Genomic DNA, 17,921 nt, shown 5'->3' on the forward strand with positions numbered 1-17,921 from the left:
ATTGTTACTTACGGATTATCGTATATGTATTTCGTTCCATTTTAGGAATCTTTTCCTTTATTTTCTGACTAGCCTGTCCTTGTCGTTTGAGGCAGAACTGGCGACCGTTTTGGCAAATTAGAGAGAACGTATTGGTCATTTTGCTCTGAATTTGCCCCTGCCAGTTGGTGTTTCGAATATGCTTCTGTTTTATCCGACAGATAAATCTTGTTCCATGTCTCCCCACCCTATGATTTTTGTTATTGATATCTCCCGTCTTCGTTCACCCCGATTTACAATTTTTCGTTATGAAAATATTGTTATTTTAAGGATTCGTTTCTTTGAAAAAAGGCATGTTCACATATTCATTTAAAAATAATTATAAAATAAATTCCTCTAAAAATAATTTAAGTTTTATACCCTCATCAATCAAATATATTACTTAAAATTATTAAAGGTGATTTCTATATATCAAATATAGTACTTTTGATAAAATAAAATGCAAAATATTAATTATTTTTAACTACTTACTTAAAAATATACTTAAATTCTCATTTTATGATTTTTTTTCCTATGAGTATATAAAAATACAATTTTTCCTAATTTCTTTTCCTTCCCTAAGGTTTTGACTAAATATGTATAACTTCTATATATTTAAAATTTCATGGTATTCCTCTTTTATTATTTTATTTTTTATTTTCTCTGATCTTTCTTTTTACTTCGAATAATGGAGATATTTGATGAAATTTTTAAAATTTCAAGTGTTAGGTATATTTACTCAAAACGGAGATAAATGAAATTAATCCTTATTTTAATAAAAAATAAATTAAAAAAAATTATCTATGCTTAAAAAAACTATTGTTGTTATCATTGTTATTTATAAAATCACTTATTTAAGAATAATTTAATTGTGATATAATTTTTTCCATCGGACAAAGTCAATTGCAAGTGGATAAACCTCCCAAAATTAAAATATTATCTCTTTTACTTTTAAGGAAAAAAAATAATTTGTAATAATTGTGTGGGATAAATTTTTATTTTGACTAACAATAAGTACATGAGCTTTCCAATATTATAATTTTTAAATTCAATCTAAAAAATAAAAGTCTATTTGCCTATGTGATTGAAAACCAATTTTCTATTTTTAAAATTTTTTGGCATTATTTGGAATTATTTTTTAGAAATAATTTTTAAAAACAAAGTGAAATAAAAAACAATTTTAAAAAAATTAGAAGTTGTTTTCATTAATTTTTTAAAAAAATATATGTTCATTTGGATATATTTTCTTAAACTTGTTTTTAATTTTTTCTTTTCTTTTTAAGTCGAGATATGAAAAACAAAATAATAGTCAAAATGGCAAAGATAAGAAACAAGAAAATAGAAAGATAAATGTAGTAAAAAAAAAAAAGAAGAAGAAGCTATGACTATGTTAATCATAACGAAAATATAGCCGATGACTGTTAATTAATAGTCTCTCATGTAATTGGGTGATAATTGATGCAAAAACTTAATTCTTGACCAATACCACTTGTTAATAACCTTGAACTTTTTGCGCCAAATTTGAATTTTTGTTGTCGAAAATAAGTTATTTTGTACTAATCTTTCATGCACATTCAACAAATCTCGATATGAGTATATCGTGCCAAAATCAAATTGTTTTTCATTTACTTTATATTAACGGACTCTAATGAAATTTTGATGGATATGTTTGAAGATGTTTAAAAAGAGTTTTTCTAAAAAACATTTGAATTTCTTTGAGTCTGTTTTAGGGTAATTTTAGAAAACGTTTTTAGTCTAAAACATGCTTTTGAAAAGAGATAAAGTGTTGGATAAATTTTATGAAATATTTTTAGAAATTTGAAAAATCATTTATAATTTTTTCTGGACAAACACTTGATAAGTGATTCTCTTAAAAATATATTTGAAGAAAACACTGTACTAAAAATACTTTGAATAAAAGTATTGTCAAATTTATTCTTAAGAGTTTATTTGATAATCATTCTTAAAGGTATTTTTAATTTAAAAAGTATTATTTTAAAAAATATCATGTGTTTGACAAAATTTCTGAAATACTATTAAAAAATTTTAAAAATCACTACAAATGTATTTGATAATTATTTTAAAAAGTGTTTATAATCTTTCTAATATTTAAAATTTTTTATCTTTCAATAATTAGAAAGGTTAAAAACACTTTTTATAATCACAATCAAATTCATTCTTATAATATTAAAAAATTACTTTTAATGTTTTTTTTTTAAAAAAGAAAAACGCTTGATAGATGATTCTTCTATAAACACTTCCAAATAAAATGTTTCAAGTAGACATATTGTCAAATACACTCTTAATAATAAAATTCTATTTGAGAATTAAAACATGAAAAATAAATTTTTATATTTTCTTTGTGAAAATATCATGCACTCATGTAAAATACAAAAATTTATAAAGCATTTTTCATATCTCATGATACTTTATAAAAAATAATTGAGGAAGAAATTAAATATATTTTAAAAAAACTTGAAATATAAGATAAAATATTAAAAAGTAGTTTTTATTTTTATTTTTTAAATTAAATGTATGTTTTAAGTTAGCAAACCGTTTTCAAGATGCTATCTTAAACACCCAAGGTAAGTTGACCATTTCCTCCACTTATGTGTAGTTGAATCTTGAGTGTAACCAAATGATAGGATTTGGTAGTTGAATTTTAAATGAACTTATGACTAAGTTTCAGTCACTCTTTAAATTAAATCTATATTATGTCAATACAAGGAGAAAAATGCAACACCTTTCATGGTTTTTCACTTTTTTGTTTAAGGCCAAAGTAATCATATCAATTTTTGTACTTCTCATTCACCTCTTTACCTTACAAAATTCGATACAATTGTTCAAGAATTGTTTTCTAATTTTTTTTTTTATACTTTTGGGAAATTGTATTTTGATACTTACTTTAGAAAATTTGAAAATAATTAATATGGATATATTTGAAAGTTGTCTTCAAAAATGATTTTCTAGAAAAATATTTTTGAGAGCCAAAAAATAGAAAACCGCTTTTAAAAACATAAAATAAAATATTTTTTGATAACATATTTGAATTATTTTTACTTGTTTTCTTAAAATTGTTTTAAAAATAATTATACAAATACAAATATTGATTGGAAATAAAAGTTGCTTTTGAAAAATTTTTAAAAACATAAAAAATAGGTTAAAGAAAATTTCAAGCAAAGAGGAAAACAAGTCACCTTCTCCATCAAATCACTTGCGATTTGTTTTGTAACCGTTATTGAAAATAAATTTGAAAAATAGTTTTTGAAAACTGTTCTCTATTTTTGTAAGACAAAAGTTTGTTTAGAAATCTAAAATATTTTTAACTTATATTTAATATTATTAAATATATTTTAAAAATAATTTTATATATTTTAATTTTAAATATTATACATGTTTGTATAATTAGCAGAAAACAGTTTTTGATTAGCAAATGTGTTTTCTATGTTTTTTGTTATAGAAAAAAACTTATCTTTTACCATTAGCAAGAACTTATTTGAGTTGCATATTATAAGGAATTTGAACAACTACTTCAAATATAGTATCAAAAAGTACTACTTGTGGAACCTCAACATCTACGGGCTTATTAGCTAAATGACAATTGACACATAAGTTTCCCAAATAGGGCTTGAATTTTTTTTTTCCCCCTTTTTGTTTTGTTTTCTTTTCATTTTTTAGCACGTGGGTGCTCATTTTAACGCCCAAATACACAGATTCGACATAATAATAAGAATGATGAAAAGCCTACTTCTCACTTTTCAACCAAAGAAGTCCACCATCAAGGAATAGCTTGAAAATGAGGGATTATGCCCAATCTGATGATATTATTACTATCCCAGTGGGAAAGAGTTGGGTGGATTTTGCAGGAACAACTTGGAGTGCCTTCTGTAGTGAAAAGTGAAAACCAATGGCTGATGAAAAGAGTCTTCCAACAGGTTAGAGAGGGGCCCCTCAATTCAAAACATGGAGATTGTCTTTGTCCATCTTAAATGATACTATTCTTGAGTTCTGTTCGTCTTTACAGGAAAATTATGTTTTTTTACCAATAACGGATAGCATGATGGGAAGTACAGCTTCATACAATTCTCAATCTCTTTCAGGTAAAGCACACCAATGAACCAGACTCAGGTGAGCTGGTTTCAGGCAGAGATGCAGCAATTCAATGCATGAACTCAATCCACCAAGCTGAATACATAACAAGTTTATTTCAATTAATACACACTATTACATAATCCCACAATATCATATACCAAATTAGTTTACACTACCATATTAGATACTCTGGCTCATCTTTATCACAGAAACTCCAAACACCAGGAAAGTTTTCAGCTTAAAATCCTTCTAAAGAGAATGTGAGCACCATACTGTGGCTGCAGGGTGATAAACTGCATTGGGGCATGAACATATGTTGATGATAACTCGAAAGAATAATGTTGGATGATCATAGAGAGGGCAATTTTTGCCTCAACCACTGCAAGAGTTTGACCTACACAGATCCTGGGGCCCAACCCAAAGGGGAAAAACGAGGCTAGATGCTTCCGAGGTTCCTTAAATCTCAGTGGATTGAAATCATTAGCATCTTCACCCCATATTTTAGGGTCGTGATGAGCAGCAGTCATGGCCAAGTACAGTTGTGTGTTTGCAGGAATATCGAGACTCCCTAGCTTGACATTTTTCGATACTTTCCTTGTCATTGCCACAGCAGGGGGGTAGAGTCGAAGTGTTTCATTGAGTATCATGCTTACCTGTAAACAATAGTATAAAGTGTATATTTATCATACTAATGTAGAAAGCTAGGTCCTGCCACATATATTGAAAATGACTGAAAAAATTTCATGAATCCTGTCAACTACTTGAAATTTTTCATGCGGAGTTTTGGTGAGCTTACAATTTTAAGGTCGTTTAAATTCTCTGCTGCAGAAAGCGCATTGTGTCCATAGATGCGAACCACTTCTTCCCGTGCTTTGTCTTGCCATTCTTGATGAAAAGCTAGAAGAAGAAGAGCCCAAGTCAAAAGATTTGCAGTCGTTTCCTTTCCTGCAAAGTAGAATGTCTTGCATTCGCCTATAACATCCTCCACTCCAAACATCTCTTCTCCTCCCTGCTGATTCTTGTTGGCAGACATTAATAGACTAATTAAATTTTCTGAATTTTCCTTTGCTTTGCTATTAGTCTCAATTAACATCAGAATTGACTTTCGAGTTTCCTCCTCAAGTCTCCACCTTTCTCTGTTCTTCTTAGTGGGCAAAAATCTGTATATAATTTGGTTTTACAAAAAACTTGTCAACTTCTTGTTATGTCATGCTCTAGACCAACTCTCCAATCAAGCGTTGAAAAAGATAAGCAGAGACATTGATAATTATAACAACCTTCCTTTTCTTCCCATATACTTTACCTCTGTACCAAAGCCCTCTAAGTTTGTCATGCAATTAGACTAATAAGGTTAAAGCATGAGAGTTTGTTAAAGATAAGCATCACCTGAAGCCGGGAATGTAAACACTTCTTATAGCCTGGGAGACAAGGTGCATCTGCTGTTCTTGTAATTCAAAAATGCGCTTCCCCTCTTCAAAGCTGCTTCCAAAAGCAGTTCTTGATATGATATCTGCTGTGAGGTTGTGCAGTTCTTTGTGCGCATCAATCTCCAACTCCTCCCTCCCTCCTCTTTCTTCCTCCCACTTCTCCATCATCTTTGTAACACTAGCCACAATTTCTGGAATCCACCCCTGTTAATACAATTTTGGCATTGTCCCAGAGTGGGTTCACATCATTCCATGGCAGTTTATGGATTCATTTATGGCCTATTGCATCCCACTAGTCCATTATAAATATTTCATTTTGTCAAGCAACTTAATTATTGGGAACAGCTACTATAAAATATGCAGAAAGCAGAAAAAAAGGTGGGCAGTAATGGAACATCCGTTGGATTCTTCTACAAATATGGTAAACCCAGGCTCTTCATTCTATAGATAATTAAACCGCCCCCATTAAAATATGAAAATGAGCATAAAACAAATCATTCTTCATTGACTAAAAGGAAACTTCCCCTGGGCGGAAAGTTTTCCATTTTATTTTTCCTTGGGAAGAGCAATATTTGAAGCTGGTAATTTAATCTAAATTTCTGGTCCGGATAGAGAAGATCTTCAAATTGATGAATGATAGTTTTTCATTCATACTTTCTTTCGTTCATGTACAGAGTATATATAGAGGGTAATCACCATTCTAAGAATGGGAAAAGATGATACAAGGAAATAATAATATAAGGAAATAACAACTAATATCCTAATATCTCAACTTTCCTAATATCTCAATATTCCTAATATCTCAATATTCATAATATCTTAACTTTCCTAATATCTAAACACTAAATGATATAAGGAAAGCATTCCTAATATCTCAACACTCCCCCTCAAGTTGGTGCATAGATGTCATACATGTCCAACTTGTCTAAAAAATTTTGAGAATACTTGACTTGAGACAGCTTTGGTGAGGATATCGGCTAACCAATCTTGCTTTCCACCTTGGATCAACTAAGGCTTCCTGCACACTAGGAAAAACAATAGTACTTTTTTTCACTCATTTTTTTTTTTCTCTCGCAAAGGAGGCAATTGTTGGCCTTCCGACAAAATATCCAGGATTTTAGTTCCCTGGTTCTGATACCATCTTCAAATTGATGAATGATAGTTTTTCATTCATACTTTCTTTCGTTCATGTACAGAGTATATATAGAGGGTAATCATCATTCTAAGAATGGGAAAAGATGATACAAGGAAATAATAATATAAGGAAATAACAACTAATATCCTAATATCTCAACTTTCCTAATATCTCAATATTCCTAATATCTCAATATTCATAATATTTTAATTTTCCTAATATCTAAACACACTAAATGATATAAGGAAAGTATTTCTAATATCTCAACGGAAGACCGAAGAGAAGAGAAGCCAGAAATCACCTTAACCCTCTCCATGTTGAAGACCTGGTTACTGATTCTTCTGTGAAGAGCCCACTTCTCACCCTCCAACACAACGAGTCCATCTCCAAACAGCAGCTTAGACAAAGGGTTCAACCCAATCTTGCCATAGCAGCCACTTGTATTCATAAGAACCTCCTTAATCAACTCCGGGTCCGCTATACCCAACCTGGGAATTGGCCCGAACCACCACACGAAAGTCTTCCCATAATCAGATGACCACCGGTGTAATGTGGAGCTACACGATGAAGTATGTCATGCCCAAAAGAAATGGATTTTGACTTCACCCTCCCGCGTACATACGGTGGATCTCAGCTGTGTTCCCGAATATGGGACTGTAGGCGGGGCCACTTACGCCTTGTTTGTTGAAGTGGCGTTGGATCCTCCATGGCACCCAGATGATTTTGTGTATAAATTTTAGTATCAAGATGACAGGAATGAACAATCCAACGGCAAGGAGATGCATGGGAGTGGTAGATGAAAGAAAGGGCAGAGAGAGATAGAGTTTTGGGGAAAGTGTAGTGGATTTTAATTGCAGGGAGAGGCTGGACTACATGCCCATGATGGGAGAGCAAAGTCAGAGAGGGGAGTGGGGCCCAACTTAGAAAAAGGAGAGTGGGTGAGAGCATATGAGCCATTGTTATCCGGACGTGAGTGATAGATGGAAAGGGTTAATAAGTTTCCTAGTTTTGGACTAAGGGGTGCTTGCTAAAATTTAACACTTAATACTTAAATTTCATTTTAAGTTAAATTATATTTAAATAATTTACCACTTATTATTTAATTTTTACTTGTTTAATAAAATTACTTTAAAATTTATTTTAAATTATCAAATTTACATATTTATTTTTATAAAGTATAATTATGATAAAAAAAGGTTGAATAATAATAAATGTCATGAAATAAAAAAAAAATCATAGAGATATTTAAAACAAACAAGATGAAAAAATGAACTTAAAAATAAGTTTTGCTTATACTTATTGCTTAAAATTGTTTTTTTTTTATTTTAAGTTATTTTATTAAATCTTCTTAATTTACATAATAAAATTAAGTTATTAAATCAATTTAAGTTATTAGGTTGACTTATCAAACCTCTATTAAATCAACTCAATTTATTAAATAGATGAAAATGTTTAATGAAGTTTTTTTTTTATAAATAAGTCGTTGTTATATGAGATGTTTGATAAAATTTAATATTTATTATTTACATAAAGTTAGATTGACTTTAACTTATTTAAAACTTATTATCCTTTTCTTTTTTTTTTTTTAATTTTAAGTATAAAAATTATTTGATAAAATTAATTTAAAATTTATTTTAATTTATCATATTATCATATTTATTCTCATTAATTTTAATTTTAATTTATATTTATTAATTATAAGTAATAAATTTATTTATAAAACATTTATGTTTAAAGTATTCTACATATAAAAGATAATCATAAAATATTTATTATAATAAATTGACCAAAATCATAGTTTTAAAATATAATAATATGGATAAATAAGGTAAAACTTTTTTTGAAATTAAGAATAAGTTAATTATTTTAATTTAATATTTAAAGTTTACTAAATATGCTTAAAAACCCTCCCAGATTCATTTCAAAATTGAAAACAACCCTTGAGCTCCTTTTAATGTCATTTGGAAACATTTTATATTTTATATTTTAATTGGTTTTACTTGTTTTCTTAAAATTGTTTTAAAAATAATTATACAAATACAAATATTGATAGGAAATAAAAGTTGCTTTTGAAAATTTTTTAAAAACATAAAAAATAGGTTAAAGAAAATTTCAAGTTCCTAAGGGACTATTATTTCGTAACTGTTTTTTAAAACAATTCTGAAAAATAGTTTTTAAAAATTGCTTTTGAAAAGTGTACTATATTTTTGTAAGATAAAACTTTGTTTGGAAATCTAAAATATTTTTAATTTATTTTTAATATTATTAAATATGTGTGGATCTTGCAATTTTGCTCGATGCGTTCCCACTCAATGGCCAAACTTTTTTTATTTATTTATTTGGTGAAAATTTGATTTTTTTTTAAAAAGACTTGGAGTTGTCACTTATTTTTATTTTATTTTTGAAGGGAAAAAAAAGCAAGAAAGAAAAACCTTAAGTGTGACTCCTGAAGAAAAAACAAGTCTATGAAAAACTGAGTCTGAGTTTGGGGGTCAGGTTACTTATCAGGAAGGTACGGTGGTGAGCCGTAACACCCATTTGAGCCCCTTAAAAACGGGTCTCTACTAAATAAGGTGAGGCAAGTGTGACAATTGATGAGGAAATCAATGGATACTAATAAAATGATCGGATAATAAAATGAAACATACATAAGAATAAGCTAAGTGAGAGTGAGATCTTATCTTAGTAGCAAATAATAGTGCGCTATCACGAAAATAGGGTTAGCTCAAATACAACTTATCACATGCATATCAAATAATAAGTTAAAGATAAAACAATATTCATTAAGTACAACAATTGATAATAAGAAGAGATCATATGTAGGACCCCCACCAAAGCCCAATTTATTTTTGCATGAATTAATCTCACAAATTCCACTGCTTTTGAAATTATCAAAATCATATTCATTCTTATTAAGAAAAAAAATCAAGGAAAACAAGAGATTATTTGAAAATAGAAGAAAACTTGTGAATTTAAAATATTAAAAAAAAATGAGTAGAATTAAAATTATTCGAAAGAAAACTAGAGTTTTGAAATTTATTTAGAAATTGAAGTTTTGAAAATTGGGGTTTCGACAGTTAAATTTAAAAATTAGAATTTTGGGAAATTAAATTTGAAAGAAATTGGAATTTTAAAAATTATTTGAGAATTAGAGTCTTGAAAATTAAATTTGAAAGAAATTGGAGTATCGAAAATTGTTTGAGAATTGAAGTTCTGAAAATTAAATTATAAAAATTGGGAACTTGGAAATTATTTTAAAATGGAAGTTTTGAAAATTGGAATTTTGAAGATTATTTGAAAATGGAAGTTTTAAAAATTAAATTTAAAAATTTGGAATTTTGAAGAATTGTTTGAAGATGGAATCTTTTTTTAAAAAAAACAAACAAACAAATAAATAAAATAATAATAATAACAAAAATAATAATAATTAAACAAATATATGTGAAAATTGAAATTTTGAAAATTGGAAAGCAAATTTGGAAATCTGAAGAATTATTTAAAGATAGAATTTTAAAAATAAGTAAGTAAATAAATAAATAAATGAAATAATAATGATTAAATAACTAAATGTGAAAATATGAATTTTGGAAATTGGAAATTAAATTTGGAAACCGAAATCTTAAAGAATCATTTAAAGATGAAAATTTCAAAACAAATAAATAAATAAATAGAATAATAATAATAACGAAAAATAATAATGATTAAGTAAATAAATGTGAAAATTGGAATTTTGTAAATTGGAAATTAAATTTGGAAATCGGAATTTTGAAGAATTATTTAAAGATGAAATTTTAAAAATAAGTAAACAAATAAATAAACAAAATAATAATGATTAAATAAATAAATGTGAAAATAGGAATTTGGGAAATTGGAAATTAAATTTTGAAATCGAAATCTTAAAGAATCATTTAAAGATGAAATCTTAAAAAATAAATAAATGAATAAGTAAATGGAATGATGATAATAACGAAAATAATAATGATTAAGTAAATAAATGTGAAAAATGGAAATTAAATTTTGAAACCGAATTTTAAAAAAAAAATCTAAAGATGAAATTCTAAAAATAAGTAAATTAATAATAATAATAATAATAATAATAATAATAATAATAATAATGATTAAATAAATGAATGTGAAAATTGGGGTTTTGAAAAATGATTGGAAATTGAATTTAGAACCTAAAAATTCTATGAAGAATTGTGGAGTTGAATTATTTGGAAGTTGGATTTTCAAAAATTAATTTTTTGAAGTTTGTGGGCTTTGAAAATGGGCCCAAAAGGGTGGCCATGCAAACTGGAACAACAGGAGTCATTCCTATTCTTCAAAAATGAAAAAAAAATTCAACCCCACCCCCCGCCGGTCGTGTCCACAAAGGGGTCTACAATAAGTTTTAAAAATAATTATATATTTTTTATTTTTAAATATTATACATATTTGTATAATTAGCATAAAACCGTTTTTGATTATCAAATATTTTTTCTATGTTTTTTGTTATAAAAAAAAAAGTCCATCTTTTACCGTTACCAAGAACTTATTTCAGTTGCATATTATAAGAAATTTGAATAACTGTTTCAAATATAGTACCAGAAAGTACTATTTGTGGAACCTCAATATCAACTAACTTATTAGTTAAATGACAATTGGCACATAAGTTTCCCAAATAGGGCTCGAATCATTTTTTTTCCCTTTTTGTTTTCCTTTCTTCTCATCTTTGAGCATGTGGGTGCTCATTTTAACGCCCAAATACACAGATTCTACACGATAATACGAATGATGAAAAGCCTACTTCTCACTTTTCAACCAAAGAAGTCCACCATCAAGGAATAGCTTGAAAATGAGGGATTATGCCCAATCTGATGATATTGTTACTATCCCAGTGGGAAAGAGTTGGGTGGATTTTGCAGGAACAACTTGGAGTGCCTTCTGTAGTGAAAAGTGAAAACCAATGGCTGATGAAAAGAGTCTTCCAACAGGTTAGAGAGGGGCCCCTCAATTCAAAACATGGAGATTGTCTTTGTCCATCTTAAATGATACTATTCTTGAGTTCTGTTCGTCTTTACAGGAAAATTATGTTTTTTTACCAATAACGGATAGCATGATGGGAAGTACAGCTTCATACAATTCTCAATCTCTTTCAGGTAAAGCACACCAATGAACCAGACTCAGGTGAGCTGGTTTCAGGCAGAGATGCAGCAAATCAATGCATGAACTCAATCCACCAAGCTGAATACATAACAAGTTTATTTCAATTAGTACATACTATTACATAATCCCACAATATCATATACCAAATTAGTTTACACTACATATTAGATACTCTGGCTCATCTTTATCACAGAAACTCCAAACACCAGGAAAAATTTCAGCTTAAAATCCTTCTAAAGAGAATGTGAGCACCATACTGTGGCTGCAGGGTGATAAACTGCATTGGGGCATGAACATATGTTGATGATAACTCGAAAGAATAATGTTGGATGATCATAGAGAGGGCAATTTTTGCCTCAACCACTGCAAGAGTTTGACCTACACAGATCCTGGGGCCCAACCCAAAGGGAAAAAACGAGGCTAGATGCTTCCGAGGCTCCTTAAATCTCAGTGGATTGAAATCATTAGCATCTTCACCCCATATGTTAGGGTCGTGATGAACAGCAGTCATGGCCAAGTACAGTTGGGTGTTTGCAGGAATATCGAGACTCCCTAGCTTGACATTTTTGGATACTTTCCTTGTCATCGCCACAACAGGGGGGTAGAGTCGAAGTGTTTCATTGAGTATCATGCTTACCTGTAAACAATAGTATAAACTGTATATTTATCATAGTAATGTAGAAAGCTAGGTCCTGCCACAAATATTGAAAATGACTGAAAAAATTTCATGAATCCTGTCAACTACTTGAAATTTTTCATGCGGAGTTTTGGTGAGCTTACAATTTTAAGGTCGTTTAAATTCTCTGCTGCAGAAGGCGCATTGTGTCCATAGATGCGAACCACTTCTTCCCGTGCTTTGTCTTGCCATTCTTGATGAAAAGCTAGAAGAAGAAGAGCCCAAGTCAAAAGATTAGCAGTCGTTTCCTTTCCTGCAAAGTAGAATGTCTTGCATTCGCCTATAACATCCTCCACTCCAAACATCTCTTCTCCTCCCTGCTGATTCTTGTTGGCAGACATTAATAGACTAATTAAATTTTCTGAATTTTCCTTTGCTTTGCTATTAGTCTCAATTAACATCAGAATTGACTTTTGAGTTTCCTCCTCAAGTCTCCACCTTTCTCTGTTCTTCTTAGTGGGCAAAAATCTGTATATAATTTGGTTTTACAAAAACTTGTCAACTTCTTGTTATGTCATGCTCTAGACCAACTCTCCAATCAAGCGTTGAAAAAGATAAGCAGAGACATTGATAATTATAACAACCTTCCTTTTCTTCCCATATACTTTACCTATGTACCAAAGCCCTCTAAGTTTGTCATGCAATTAGACTAATAAGGTTAAAGCATGAGAGTTTGTTGAAGATAAGCATCACCTGAAGCCGGGAATGTAAACACTCTTATAGCCTGGGAGACAAGGTGCATCTGCTGTTCTTGTAATTCAAAAATGCGCTTCCCCTCTTCAAAGCTGCTTCCAAAAGCAGTTCTTGATATGATATCTGCTGTGAGGTTGTGCATTTCTTTGTGCGCATCAATCTCCAACTCCTCCCTCCCTCCTCTTTCTTCCTCCCACTTCTCCATCATCTTTGTAACACTAGCCACAATTTCTGGAATCCACCCCTGTCAATACAATTTTGGCATTGTCCCAGAGTGGGTTCACGTCATTCCATGGCAGCTTATGGATTCATTTATGGCCTATTGCATCCCACTAGTCCATTATAAATATTTTTTTTTGTTAAGCAACTTAATTATTGGGAACAGCTACTATAAAATATGCAGAAAGCAGAAAAAAAAGGTGGGCAATAATGGAACATCCGTTGGATTCTTCTACAAATATGGTAAACCCAGGCTCTTCATTCTATAGATAATTAAACCGCCCCCATTAAAATATGAAAATGAGCATAAAACAAATCATTCTTCATTGACTAAAAGGAAACTTCCCCTGGGCGGAAAGTTTTCCATTTTATTTTTCCTTGGGAAGAGCAATATTTGAAGCTGGTAATTTAATCTAAATTTCTGGTCCGGATAGAGAAGACTGAAGAGAAGAGAAGACAGAAATCACCTTAACCCTCTCCATGTTGAAGACCTGGTTACTGATTCTTCTGTGAAGAGCCCACTTCTCACCCTCCAACACAACGAGTCCATCTCCAACAGCAGCTTAGACAAAGGGTTCAACCCAATCTTGCCATAGCAGCCACTTGTATTCATAAGAACCTCCTTAATCAACTCCGGGTCCGCTATACCCAACCTGGGAATTGGCCCGAACCACCACACGAAAGTCTTCCCATAATCAGATGACCACCGGTGGTAATGTGGAGCTACACGATGAAGTATGTCATGCCCAAAAGAAATGGATTTTGACTTCACCTCCGCGTACATACGGTGGATCTCAGCTGTGTTCCCGAATATGGGACTGTAGGCGGGGCCACTTACGCCTTGTTTGTTGAAGTGGCGTTGGATCCTCCATGGCACCCAGATGATTTTGTGTATAAATTTCAGTATCAAGATGACAGGAATGAACAATCCAACAGCAAGGAGATGCATGGTGGTGGTGGATGAAAGAAAGGGCAGAGAGAGATGGAGTTTTGGGGAAAGTGTAGTGGATTTTAATTGCAGGGAGAGGCTGGACTACATGCCCATGATGGGAGAGCAAAGTCAGAGACGGGAGTGGGGCCCAACTTAGAAAAAGGAAGAGTGGGTGAGAGCATATGTGCCATTGTTATCCGGACGTGATCTATCACTGGAAAGGGTTAATAAGTTTCCTAGTTTTGGACTAAGGGGTGCTTGCTAAAATTTGACACTTAATACTTAAATTTCATTTTAAGTTAAATTATATTGAAATGATTTACCACTTATTATTTAATTTTTACTTGTTTAATAAAATTAATTTTAAATTAATTTTAAATTATCAAATTGACATATTTATTTAGAAAGTATAATTATGATAAAAAAAGGTTGAATAATAATAAATGTCATGAAGTAAGAAAAAAAATCATAGAGATATTTAAAACAAACAAGATGAAAAAGTAAAATGAAAAAAATAAACTTAAAAATAAATTAATTGTTTAAAATTATTTTTTTATTTTAAGTTATTTTATTAAATCTTCTTAATTTACTTAATAAATTTAAGTTATTAAATCAATTTAAGTTATTAGGTTGACTTATCAAACCTCTACTGAATCAACTCAATTTATTAAATAGATGAAAATGTTTAATGAAGTTTTTTTGATAAATAAGTCGTTGTTATATGAGATGTAATACTTATTATTTAAATAGAGTTAGATTGACTTTAACTTATTTAAAACTTATTATCTTTTTTTTTTTAATTTTAAGTATAAAAATTATTTGATAAAATTAATTTAAAATTTATTTTAATTTATCATATTATCATATTTATTCTCATTAATTTTAATTTATATTTATTAATTATAAATAAAAATTTATTTATAAAACATTTATGTTTAAAGTATCGTACATATAAAAGATAATCATAAAATATTTATTATAATAAATTGATCAAAATCATAGTTTTAAAATATAATAATATGGATAAATAAGGTAAAACTATTTTTGAAATTAAGAATAAATTAATTATTTTAATTTAATATTTAAAGTTTACTAAATATGGTTAAAAACCCTCCCAGATTCATTTCAAAATTGAAAACAACCGTTGAGCTCCTTTTAATGTCATTTGGAAATATTTTATATTTATATTTTATATTTTAATTGTTTTTACTTGTTTTCTTAAAATTGTTTTAAAAATAATTATACAAATACAAATACTGATTGGAAATAAAAGTTACTTTTGAAAATTTTTTAAAAACATAAAAAATAGGTTAAAGAAAATTTCAAGTTCCTAAGGGACTATTATTTTATTAATCTATGAAACATAATCCAATAGTTGTAAAAAATAATTTTCAAAAACCAATTTTTAAAAATTCTCTATCTTTTTTAACTTACATCACATTTATCAATGCAAGAGGAAAACAAGTTACCTTCTCCATCAAATCCGTTCTATTTCGTAACTGTTTTTTAAAACAATTCTGAAAAATAATTTTTAAAAATTGCTTTTGAAAACTGTTCTATATTTTCGTAAGATAAAAGTTTGTTTGGAAATCTAAAATATTTTTAATTTATTTTTAATATTATTAAATATGTGTGGATCCCGCAATTTTGCTCAATGTGTTCTCACTCGATGGCGAAGCTAGGTGAAAATTTGATTTTTTTTTAAAAAGATTTGGAGTCGCCACTTATTTTTATTTTATTTTTGAAGGGGAAAAAAAAAACCCTAAGTGTGACTCTTGAAGGAAAAACAGGTCTATGAAAAATTGAGTCTAAGTTCGAGGGTCAGGTTACTTATCGGGTAGGTACGGTGGTGAGCCGTAACATTCCTTTGAGCCCCTTAAAAACGGGTCTCTACTAAATAAGGTGAAACAAGTGTGACAATTGACGAGGAAATCAATGGATACTAATAAAATGATCGGATAATAAAATGAAACATGCATAAGAATAAACTAAGTGAGAGTGAGATCGTATCTTAGCAGCAAATAATAGTGCACTATCACGGAAATAGGGTTAGCTCAAATACAACTTATCACATGCATATCAAAGAACAAGTTAAAGATCAAACAATATTCATTAAGTATAACAGTTGATAATTAGAAGAGATCATTATCAAAGCCCAATTTATTTTTGCATGAATTAATCTCACAAATTCCACTGCTTTTAAAATTATGAAAATCATATTCATTCTTATTAAGAAAAAAAATCAAGGAAAACAAGATATTATTTGAAAATCGAAGAAAACTTGTGAATTTAAAATATTAAAAAAAAAAAGTAGAATTAAAATTATTCGAAAGAAAACTAAAGTTTTGAAATTTATTTAAAAATTGAAGTTTTGAAAATTGGGGTTTCGACAGTTAAATTTAAGAATTAGAATTTTGGGAAATTAAATTTGAAAAAAATTGGAATTTTGAAAATTATTTGAGAATTGGAGTTTTGAAAATTAAATTTGAAAGAAATTGGAGTATCGAAAATTGTTTGAGAATTGAAGTTCTGAAAATTAAATTATAAAAATTGGGAACTTGGAAATTATTTTAAAATGAAAGTTTTGAAAATTGGAATTTTGAAGATTATTTGAAAATGGAAGTTTTAAAAATTAAATTTAAAAATTTGGAATTTTGAAGAATTGTTTGAAGATGAAATCTTTTTTTTTTAAATAAACAAATAAACAACAAATAAATAAAATAATAATAATTAAACAAATATATGTGAAAATTGGAAATCAAATTTGGAAATCTGAAGAATTATTTAAAGATAAAATTTTAAAAATAAGTAAATAAATAAATAAATGAAATAATAATGATTAAATAAGTAAATGTGAAAATAGGAATTTTGGAAATCGAAATCTTAAAGAATCATTTAAAGATGAAAATTTCAAAATAAATAAATAAATAAATAGAATAATAATAATAACGAAAAATAATAATGATTAAGTAAATAAATGTGAAAATTGGAATTTTGTAAATTGGAAATTAAATTTGGAAATCAGAATTTTGAAGAATTATTTAAAGATGAAATTTTAAAAATAAGTAAACAAATAAATAAACGAAATAATAATGATTAAATAAATAAATATGAAAACAGGAATTTTTGAAATTGGAAATTAAATTTTGAAACCGAAATCTTAAAGAATCATTTAAATATGAAATCTTAAAAAAATAAGTAAATGAATAAATAAATGGAATGATGATAATAACGAAAATAATAATGATTAAGTAAATAAATGTGAAAAATGGAATTTTGTAAATTGGAAATTAAATTTTGAAATCAAATTTAAAAAAAAAAAATCTAAAGATGGAATTCTAAAAATAAGTAAATTAATAATAATAATAATAATAATAAAAATAATAATGATTAAATAAATGAATGTGAAAATTGGGGTTTTGAAAAATTATTGGAAATTGAATTTAGGACCTAAAAATTCTATGAAGAATTATGGAGTTGAATTATTTGGAAGTTGGATTTTCAAAAATTAATTTTTGAAGTTTGTGGGCTTTGAAAATGGGCCCAAAAGGGTGGCCATGCAAACCGGAACAATAGGAGTCATTC

At 28.6% G+C, this 17,921-nt stretch overlaps 2 pseudogenes; both read right to left on the minus strand.

Annotated features, from left to right (window-relative positions):
• Positions 1-4,168: 4,168 nt before the first annotated feature.
• LOC117906693 lies at positions 4,169-7,546 on the minus strand (annotated as a pseudogene).
• Positions 7,547-11,784: 4,238 nt separating this feature from the next.
• On the minus strand, positions 11,785-14,458 carry LOC117906695 (annotated as a pseudogene).
• Between the last annotated feature and the right edge of the window lie 3,463 nt (positions 14,459-17,921).

This window comes from Vitis riparia, chromosome 18, assembly GCF_004353265.1.
Source record: "Vitis riparia cultivar Riparia Gloire de Montpellier isolate 1030 chromosome 18, EGFV_Vit.rip_1.0, whole genome shotgun sequence".
Lineage (NCBI taxonomy): Eukaryota > Viridiplantae > Streptophyta > Magnoliopsida > Vitales > Vitaceae > Vitis > Vitis riparia.